Source organism: Bombus vancouverensis, chromosome 4, assembly GCF_051014615.1.
Source record: "Bombus vancouverensis nearcticus chromosome 4, iyBomVanc1_principal, whole genome shotgun sequence".
Classification (NCBI taxonomy): Eukaryota; Metazoa; Arthropoda; class Insecta; order Hymenoptera; family Apidae; genus Bombus; species Bombus vancouverensis.
The window spans coordinates 4343740-4356037 of NC_134914.1; positions in this window are offsets into that span (position 1 = coordinate 4343740).

The following is a 12298-nucleotide window of genomic DNA, read 5'->3' on the forward strand; positions in this document are numbered from 1 at the left end:
TATCACGTATTACGGTATATGGTATAACGTTATAACGTATTACGTTATATGGTATAACGTTATAACGTATTGCGTTATATGGTATAACGTCATAACGTATTACGTTATATGGAATAACGTTATAACGTATTACGTAATATGGTATAACGTCATAACGTATTACGTTATATGGTATAACATTATAACGTATTCCGTTATATGGTGTAACGTTATAACGTATTACGTTATATGGTATTACGTTATAACGCATTACGTTGTATGGTATAACGTCATATGGTATAACGTTATCACGTATTACGGTATTTGGTGCTACGTCATAACGTATTACGCTATATGGTATATCGCCATAACGTATTCTGTTATATGGTATAACGCTATAACGTATTACGTTATATGGTATTAGGACATAACGTATTACGTTATGTGGTATAACGTTATAACGTATTACGTTATATGGTATTGCGTCATAACGTATTACCTTATATGGTATAACGTTATAACGTATTACGTTGTATGGTATAACGTCATATGGACTAACGCTATAACGTATTATGTTATATGGTGTTACGTTATAACGTATTACGTTAAATGGTATTACGTTATAACGTATTATGTTAAATGGTATTACGTTATAACGTATTACGTTATATGGTATAACGCCATAACGTACTACGTTATATGGTATAACGTCATAACGTATTACGTTATATGGTATAACATTATAACGTATTACGTTATATGGAATAACGTTATAACGTATGACGTTATATGGTATAACGTCATAACGCATTACGTTATATGGTATAACGTCATAACGTATTACGTTATATGGTATAACATTATAACGTATTCCGTTATATGGTGTAACGTTATAACGTATTACGTTATATGGTATTACGTTATAACGCATTACGTTATATGGTATAGCGTCATATGGTATAACGTTATCACGTATTACGTTATATGGTATTACGTTATAACGCATTACGTTGTATGGTATAACGTCATATGGTATAACGTTATCACGTATTACGGTATATGGTATAACGTTATAACGTATTACGTTATATGGTGTAACGTTATAACGTATTGCGTTATATGGTATAACGTTATAACGTATTTTGTTATATGGTATAACGTCATAACGCATTACGTTATATGGTATAACGTCATAACGTATTACGTTATATGGTATAACATTATAACGTATTCCGTTATATGGTGTAACGTTATAACGTATTGCGTTATATGGTATTACGTTATAACGCATTACGTTGTATGGTATAACGTCATATGGCATAACGTTATCACGTATTACGGTATATGGTATAACGTTATAACGTATTACGTTATATGGTATAACGTTATAACGTATTGCGTTATATGGTATAACGTCATAACGTATTACGTTATATGGTATAACGTCATAACGTACTACGTTATATGGTATAACGTCATAACGTATTACGTTATATGGTATAACATTATAACGTATTACGTTATATGGAAAAACGTTATAACGTATGACGTTATATGGTATAACGTTATAACGTATTACGTTATATGGTATAACGTTATAACGCATTACGCTATATGGTATAACGTTATAACGTATTGCGTTATATGGTATAACGTTATAACGTATTGCGTTATATGGTATAACGTCATAACGCATTACGTTATATGGTATAACGTCATAACGTATTACGTTATATGGTATAACATTATAACGTATTCCGTTATATGGTGTAACGTTATAACGCATTACGCTATATGGTATAACGTTATAACGTATTACGTTATATGGTATTACGTTATAACGCATTACGTTATATGGAGTAACTTTATAACGTATTACGTAATATGGTATAACGTTATAACGTATTACGTTATATGGTATAACGTCATAACGTACTACGTTATATGGTATAACGTTATAACGTATTACGTTATATGGAATAACGTTATAACGTATTACGTAATATGGTATAACGTTATAACGTATTACGTTATATGGCATAACGTTATAACGTATTACGTTATATGGTATAACGTCATAACGTACTACGTTATATGGTATAACGTCATAACGTATTACGTTATATGGTATAACATTATAACGTATTACGTTATATGGAATAACGTTATAACGTATGACGTTATATGGTATAACGTTATAACGTATTACGTTATATGGTATTACGTTATACCGCATTACGTTGTATGGTATAACGTCATATGATATAACGTTATCACGTATTACGGTATATGGTATAACGTTATAACGTATTACGTTATATGGTATAACGTCATAACGTATTACGCTATATGGTATAACGTCATAACGTATTACGCTATATGGTATAACGTTATAACGTATTACGTTATATGGAATAACGTTATAACGTATTACGTAATATGGTATAACGTTATAACGTATTACGTTATATGGCATAACGTTATAACGTATTACGTTATATGGTATAACGTCATAACGTACTACGTTATATGGTATAACGTCATAAGGTATTACGTTATATGGTATTACGTTATAACGCATTACGTTATATGGTATAACGTCATATGGTATAACGTTATCACGTATTACGTTATATGGTATTACGTTATAACGCATTACGTTGTATGGTATAACGTCATATGGTATAACGTTATCACGTATTACGGTATATGGTATAACGTTATAACGTATTACGTTATATGGTATTACGTTATACCGCATTACGTTGTATGGTATAACGTCATATGATATAACGTTATCACGTATTACGGTATATGGTATAACGTTATAACGTATTACGTTATATGGTATAACGTCATAACGTATTACGCTATATGGTATAACGTCATAACGTATTACGCTATATGGTATCACGTTATAACGTATTACGTAATATGGTATAACGTCATAACGTACTACGTTATATGGTGTAACGTTATAACGCATTACGCTATATGGTATAACGTTATAACGTATTGCGTTATATGGTATTACGTTATAACGCATTACGTTATATGGAATAACGTTATAACGTATTACGTAATATGGTATAACGTTATAACGTATTACGTTATATGGTATAACGTCATAACGTACTACGTTATATGGTATAACGTTATAACGTATTACGTTATATGGAATAACGTTATAACGTATTACGTAATATGGTATAACGTTATAACGTATTACGTTATATGGCATAACGTTATAACGCATTACGTTATATGGAATAACGTTATAACGTATTACGTAATATGGTATAACGTTATAACGTATTACGTTATATGGTATAACGTCATAACGTACTACGTTATATGGTATAACGTTATAACGTATTACGTTATATGGAATAACGTTATAACGTATTACGTAATATGGTATAACGTTATAACGCATTACGTTATATGGCATAACGTTTTAACGTATTACGTTATATGGTATAACGTCATAACGTACTACGTTATATGGTATAACGTCATAATGTATTACGTTATATGGTATAACATTATAACGTATTACGTTATATGGAATAACGTTATAACGTATGACGTTATATGGTATAACGTTATAACGTATTACGTTATATGGTATAACGTTATAACGCATTACGCTATATGGTATAACGTTATAACGTATTACGTTATATGGTATTACGTTATAACGCATTACGTTGTATGGTATAACGTCATATGGTATAACGTTATCACGTATTGCGGTATATGGTATAACGTTATAACGTATTACGTTATATGGTATAACGTTATAACGTATTACGTTATATGGTATTACGTTATAACGCATTACGTTGTATGGTATAACGTCATATGGTATAACGTTATCACGTATTACGGTATATGGTATAACGTTATAACGTATTACGTTATATGGTACAACGTTATATCGTATTGCGTTATATGGTATAACGTTATAACGTATTGCGTTATATGGTATTACGTCATAACGCATTACGTTATATGGTATAACGTCATAACGTATTACGTTATATGGTATAACATTGTAACGTATTCCGTTATATGGTATTACGTTATAACGCATTACGTTGTATGGTCTAACGTCATATGGTATAACGTTATCACGTATTACGGTATTTGGTTCTACGTCATAACGTATTACGCTATATGGTATATCGCCATAACGTATTCTGTTATGTGGTATAACGCTATAACGTATTACGTTATATGGCATTAGGACATAACGTATTACTTTATGTGGTATAACGTTATAACGTATTACGTTATATGGTATTGCGTCATAACGTATTACCTTATATGGTATAACGTTATAACGTATTACGTTGTATGGTATAACGTCATATGGACTAACGCTATAACGTATTATGTTATATGGTATTACGTTATAACGTATTACGTTAAGTGGTATTACGTTATAACGTATTACGTTAAATGGTATTACGTTATAACGTATTACGTTATATGGTATAACGTCATAACGTACTACGTTATATGGTATAACGTCATAACGTATTACGTTATATGGTATAACATTATAACGTATTACGTTATATGGAATAACGTTATAACGTATGACGTTATATGGTATAACGTCATAACGCATTACCTTATATGGTATAACGTCATAACGTATTACGTTATATGGTATAACATTATAACGTATTCCGTTATATGGTGTAACGTTATAACGTATTACGTTATATGGTATTACGTTATAACGCATTACGTTGTATGATATAACGTCATATGGTATAACGTTATCACGTATTACGGTATATGGTATAACGTTATAACGTATTGCGCCTTATATGGTATAACGTCATAACGTATTACCTTATATGGTATAACGTCATAACGTATTACGTTATATGGTATAACATTATAACGTATTCCGTTATATGGTGTAACGTTATAACGTATTACGTTATATGGTATTACGTTATAACGCATTACGTTGTATGATATAACGTCATATGGTATAACGTTATCACGTATTACGGTATATGGTATAACGTTATAACGTATTACGTTATAAGGTATAACGTTATAACGCATTACGCTATATGGTATAACGTTATAACGTATTACGTTATATGGTATTACGTTATAACGCATTACGTTGTATGGTATAACGTCATATGGTATAACGTTATCACGTATTACGGTATATGGTATAACGTTATAACGTATTACGTTATATGGTTTTACGTTATAACGCATTACGTTGTATGGTATAACGTTATAACGTATTGCGTTATATGGTATAACGTCATAACGCATTACGTTATATGGTATAACGTCATAACGTATTACGTTATATGGTATAACATTATAACGTATTCCGTTATATGGTGTAACGTTATAACGTATTACGTTATATGGTATTACGTTATAACGCATTACGTTGCATGGTATAACGTCATATGATATAACGTTATCACGTATTACGGTATATGGCATAACGTTATAACGTATTACGTTATATGGTATAACGTCATAACGTACTACGTTATATGGTATAACGTCATAACGTATTACGTTATATGGTATAACATTATAACGTATTACGTTATATGGAATAACGTTATAACGTATGACGTTATATGGTATAACGTTATAACGTACTACGTTATATGGTATAACGTTATAACGCATTACGCTATATGGTATAACGTTATAACGTATTACGTTATATGGTATTACGTTATAACGCATTACGTTGTATGGTATAACGTCATATGGTATAACGTTATCACGTATTACGGTATATGGTATAACGTTATAACGTATTACGTTATATGGTATAACGTTATAACGTATTACGTTATATGGTATTACGTTATAACGCATTACGTTGTATGGTATAACGTCATATGGTATAACGTTATCACGTATTACGGTATATGGCATAACGATATAACGTATTGCGTTATATGGTATAACGTTATAACGTATTGCGTTATATGGTATAACGTTATAACGTATTGCGTTATATGGTATAACGTCATAACGCATTACGTTATATGGTATAACGTCATAACGTATTCCGTTATATGGTATAACATTATAACGTATTCCGTTATATGGTGTAACGTTATAACGTATTACGTTATATGGTATTACGTTATAACGCATTACGTTGTATGGTATAACGTCATATGGTATAACGTTATCACGTATTACGGTATATGGTATAACGTTTTAACGTATTACGTTATATGGTATAACGTTATAACCTATTGCGCTATATGGTATAACGTTTTAACGTATTGCGTTATATAGTATAACGTCATATCGCATTACGTTATATGGTATAACGTGATAACGTATTACGTTATATGGAATAACGTTATAACGTATGACGTTATATGGTATAACGTTATAACGTATTACGTTATATGGTATAACGTTATAACGCATTACGCTATATGGTATAACGTTATAACGTATTACGTTATATGGTATTACGTTATAACGCATTACGTTGTATGGTATAACGTCATAACGTATTACGTTATATGGAATAACGTTATAACGTATGACGTTATATGGTATAACGTTATAACGTATTACGTTATATGGTATAACGTTATAACGCATTACGCTATATGGTATAACGTTATAACGTATTACGTTGTATGGTATTACGTTATAACGCATTACGTTGTATGGTATAACGTCATATGGTATAACGTTATCACGTATTACGGTATATGGTATAACGTTATAACGTATTACGTTATATGGTATAACGTTATAACGTATTGCGTTATATGGTATAACGTTATAACGTATTGCGTTATATGGTATAACGTCATAACGCATTACGTTATATGGTATAACGTCATAACGTATTACGTTATATGGTATAACATTATAACGTATTCCGTTATATGGTATTACGTTATAACGCATTACGTTGTATGGTATAACGTCATATGGTATAATGTTATCACGTATTACGGTATTTGGTGCTACGTCATAACGTATTACGCTATATGGCATATCGCCATAACGTATTCTGTTATATGGTATAACGCTATAACGTATTACGTTATATGGTATTAGGACATAACGAATTACGTTATGTGGTATAACGTTATAACGTATTACGTTATATGGTATTGCGTCATAACGTATTACCTTATATGGTATAACGTTATAACGGATTACGTTGTATGGTATAACGTCATATGGACTAACGCTATAACGTATTATGTTATATGGTGTTACATTATAACGTATTACGTTAAATGGTATTACGTTATAACGTATTATGATAAATGGTATTACGTTATAACGTATTACGTTATATGGTATAACGCCATAACGTACTACGTTATATGGTGTAACGTCATAACGCATTACGTTATATGGTATAACGTCATAACGTATTACGTTATATGGTATAACATTATAACGTATTCCGTTATATGGTGTAACGTTATAACGTATTACGTTATATGGTATTACGTTATAACGCATTACGTTGTATGGTATAACGTCATATGGTATAACGTTATCACGTATTACGGTATATGGTATAACGTTATAACGTATTACGTTATATGGTATAACGTTATAACGTATTGCGTTATATGGTATAACGTTATAACGTATTTTGTTATATGGTATAACGTCATAACGCATTACGTTATATGGTATAACGTCATAACGTATTACGTTATATGGTATAACATTATAACGTATTCCGTTATATGGTGTAACGTTATAACGTATTACGTTATATGGTATTACGTTATAACGCATTACGTTGTATGGTATAACGTCATATGGTATAACGTTATCACGTGTTACGGTATATGGTATAACGTTATAACGTATTACGTTATATGGTATAACGTTATAACGTATTGCGTTATATGGTATAACGTCATAACGTATTACGTTATATGGTATAACGTCATAACGTACTACGTTATATGGTATAACGTCATAACGTATTACGTTATATGGTATAACATTATAACGTATTACGTTATATGGAATAACGTTATAACGTATGACGTTATATGGTATAACGTTATAACGTATTACGTTATATGGTATAACGTTATAACGCATTACGCTATATGGTATAACGTTATAACGTATTGCGTTATATGGTATAACGTTATAACGTATTGCGTTATATGGTATAACTTCATAACGCATTACGTTATATGGTATAACGTCATAACGTATTACGTTATATGGTATAACATTATAACGTATTCCGTTATATGGTGTAACGTTATAACGCATTACGCTTTATGGTATAACGTTATAACGTATTACGTTATATGGTATTACGTTATAACGCATTACGTTATATGGAATAACTTTATAACGTATTACGTAATATGGTATAACGTTATAACGTATTACGTTATATGGTATAACGTCATAACGTACTACGTTATATGGTATAACGTTATAACGTATTACGTTATATGGAATAACGTTATAACGTATTACGTAATATGGTATAACGTTATAACGTGTTACGTTATATGGCATAACGTTATAACGTATTACGTTATATGGTATAACGTCATAACGTACTACGTTATATGGTATAACGTCATAACGTATTACGTTATATGGTATAACATTATAACGTATTACGTTATATGGAATAACGTTATAACGTATGACGTTATATGGTATAACGTTATAACGTATTACGTTATATGGTATTACGTTATACCGCATTACGTTGTATGGTATAACGTCATATGATATAACGTTATCACGTATTACGGTATATGGTATAACGTTATAACGTATTACGTTATATGGTATTACGTTATAACGCATTACGTTGTATGGTATAACGTCATATGGTATAACGTTATCACGTATTGCGGTATATGGTATAACGTTATAACGTATTACGTTATATGGTATAACGTTATAACGTATTACGTTATATGGTATTACGTTATAACGCATTACGTTGTATGGTATAACGTCATATGGTATAACGTTATCACGTATTACGGTATATGGTATAACGTTATAACGTATTACGTTATATGGTACAACGTTATATCGTATTGCGTTATATGGTATAACGTTATAACGTATTGCGTTATATGGTATTACGTCATAACGCATTACGTTATATGGTATAACGTCATAACGTATTACGTTATATGGTATAACATTATAACGTATTCCGTTATATGGTATTACGTTATAACGCATTACGTTGTATGGTATAACGTCATATGGTATAACGTTATCACGTATTACGGTATTTGGTTCTACGTCATAACGTATTACGCTATATGGTATATCGCCATAACGTATTCTGTTATGTGGTATAACGCTATAACGTATTACGTTATATGGCATTAGGACATAACGTATTACGTTATGTGGTATAACGTTATAACGTATTACGTTATATGGTATTGCGTCATAACGTATTACCTTATATGGTATAACGTTATAACGTATTACGTTGTATGGTATAACGTCATATGGACTAACGCTATAACGTATTATGTTATATGGTATTACGTTATAACGTATTACGTTAAATGGTATTACGTTATAACGTATTACGTTAAATGGTATTACGTTATAACGTATTACGTTATATGGTATAACGTCATAACGTACTACGTTATATGGTATAACGTCATAACGTATTACGTTATATGGTATAACATTATAACGTATTACGTTATATGGAATAACGTTATAACGTATGACGTTATATGGTATAACGTCATAACGTATTACGTTATATGGTATAACATTATAACGTATTCCGTTATATGGTGTAACGTTATAACGTATTACGTTATATGGTATTACGTTATAACGCATTACGTTGTATGGTATAACGTCATATGATATAACGTTATCACGTATTACGGTATATGGTATAACGTTATAACGTATTACGTTATATGGTATAACGTCATAACGTATTACGCTATATGTTATAACGTCATAACGTATTACACTATATGGTATAACGTTATAACGTATTACGTTATATGGAATAACGTTATAACGTATTACGTAATATGGTATAACGTTATAACGTATTACTTTTTATGGCATAACCTTATAACGTATTACGTTATATGGTATGACGTCATAACGTACTACGTTATATGGTATAACGTCATAACGTATTACGTTATATGGTATAACATTATAACGTATTACGTTATATGGAATAACGTTATAACGTATGACGTTATATGGTATAACGTTATAACGTACTACGTTATATGGTATAACGTTATAACGCATTACGCTATATGGTATAACGTTATAACGTATTACGTTATATGGTATTACGTTATAACGCATTACGTTGTATGGTATAACGTCATATGGTATAACGTTATCACGTATTACGGTATATGGTATAACGTTATAACGTATTACGTTATATGGTATAACGTTATAACGTATTACGTTATATGGTATTACGTTATAACGCATTACGTTGTATGGTATAACGTCATATGGTATAACGTTATCACGTATTACGGTATATGGTATAACGATATAACGTATTACGTTATATGGTATAACGTTATAACGTATTGCGTTATATGGTATAACGTTATAACGTATTGCGTTATATGGTATAACGTCATAACGCATTACGTTATATGGTATAACGTCATAACGTATTCCGTTATATGGTATAACATTATAACGTATTCCGTTATATGGTGTAACGTTATAACGTATTACGTTATATGGTATTACGTTATAACGCATTACGTTGTATGGTATAACGTCATATGGTATAACGTTATCACGTATTACGGTATATGGTATAACGTTTTAACGTATTACGTTATATGGTATAACGTTATAACCTATTGCGTTATATGGTATAACGTTTTAACGTATTGCGTTATATAGTATAACGTCATATCGCATTACGTTATATGGTATAACGTCATAACGTATTACGTTATATGGAATAACGTTATAACGTATGACGTTATATGGTATAACGTTATAACGTATTACGTTATATGGTATAACGTTATAATGCATTACGCTATATGGTATAACGTTATAACGTATTACGTTATATAGTATTACGTTATAACGCATTACGTTGTATGGTATAACGTCATAACGTATTACGTTATATGGAATAACGTTATAACGTATGACGTTATATGGTATAACGTTATAACGTATTACGTTATATGGTATAACGTTATAACGCATTACGCTATATGGTATAACGTTATAACGTATTACGTTATATGGTATTACGTTATAACGCATTACGTTGTATGGTATAACGTCATATGGTATAACGTTATCACGTATAACGGTATATGGTATAACGTTATAACGTATTACGTTATATGGTATAACGTTATAACGTATTGCGTTATATGGAATAACGTTATAACGTATGACGTTATATGGTATAACGTTATAACGTATTACGTTATATGGTATAACGTTATAACGTATTACGTTATATGGTATTGCGTCATAACGTATTACCTTATATGGTATAACGTTATAACGTATTACGTTGTATGGTATAACGTCATATGGACTAACGCTATAACGTATTATGTTATATGGTGTTACGTTATAACGTATTACGTTAAATGGTATTACGTTATAACGTATTATGTTAAATGGTATTACGTTATAACGTATTACGTTATATGGTATAACGCCATAACGTACTACGTTATATGGTATAACGTCATAACGTATTACGTTATATGGTATAACATTATAACGTATTACGTTATATGGAATAACGTTATAACGTATGACGTTATATGGTATAACGTCATAACGCATTACGTTATATGGTATAACGTCATAACGTATTACGTTATATGGTATAACATTATAACGTATTCCGTTATATGGTGTAACGTTATAACGTATTACGTTATATGGTATTACGTTATAACGCATTACGTTATATGGTATAACGTCATATGGTATAACGTTATCACGTATTACGTTATATGGTATTACGTTATAACGCATTACGTTGTATGGTATAACGTCATATGGTATAACGTTATCACGTATTACGGTATATGGAATAACGTTATAACGTATGACGTTATATGGTATAACGTTATAACGTATTACGTTATATGGTATAACGTTATAACGCATTACGCTATATGGTATAACGTTATAACGTATTACGTTATATGGTATAACATTATAACGTATTACGTTATATGGAATAACGTTATAACGTATGACGTTATATGGTATAACGTCATAACGTATTACGTTATATGGTATA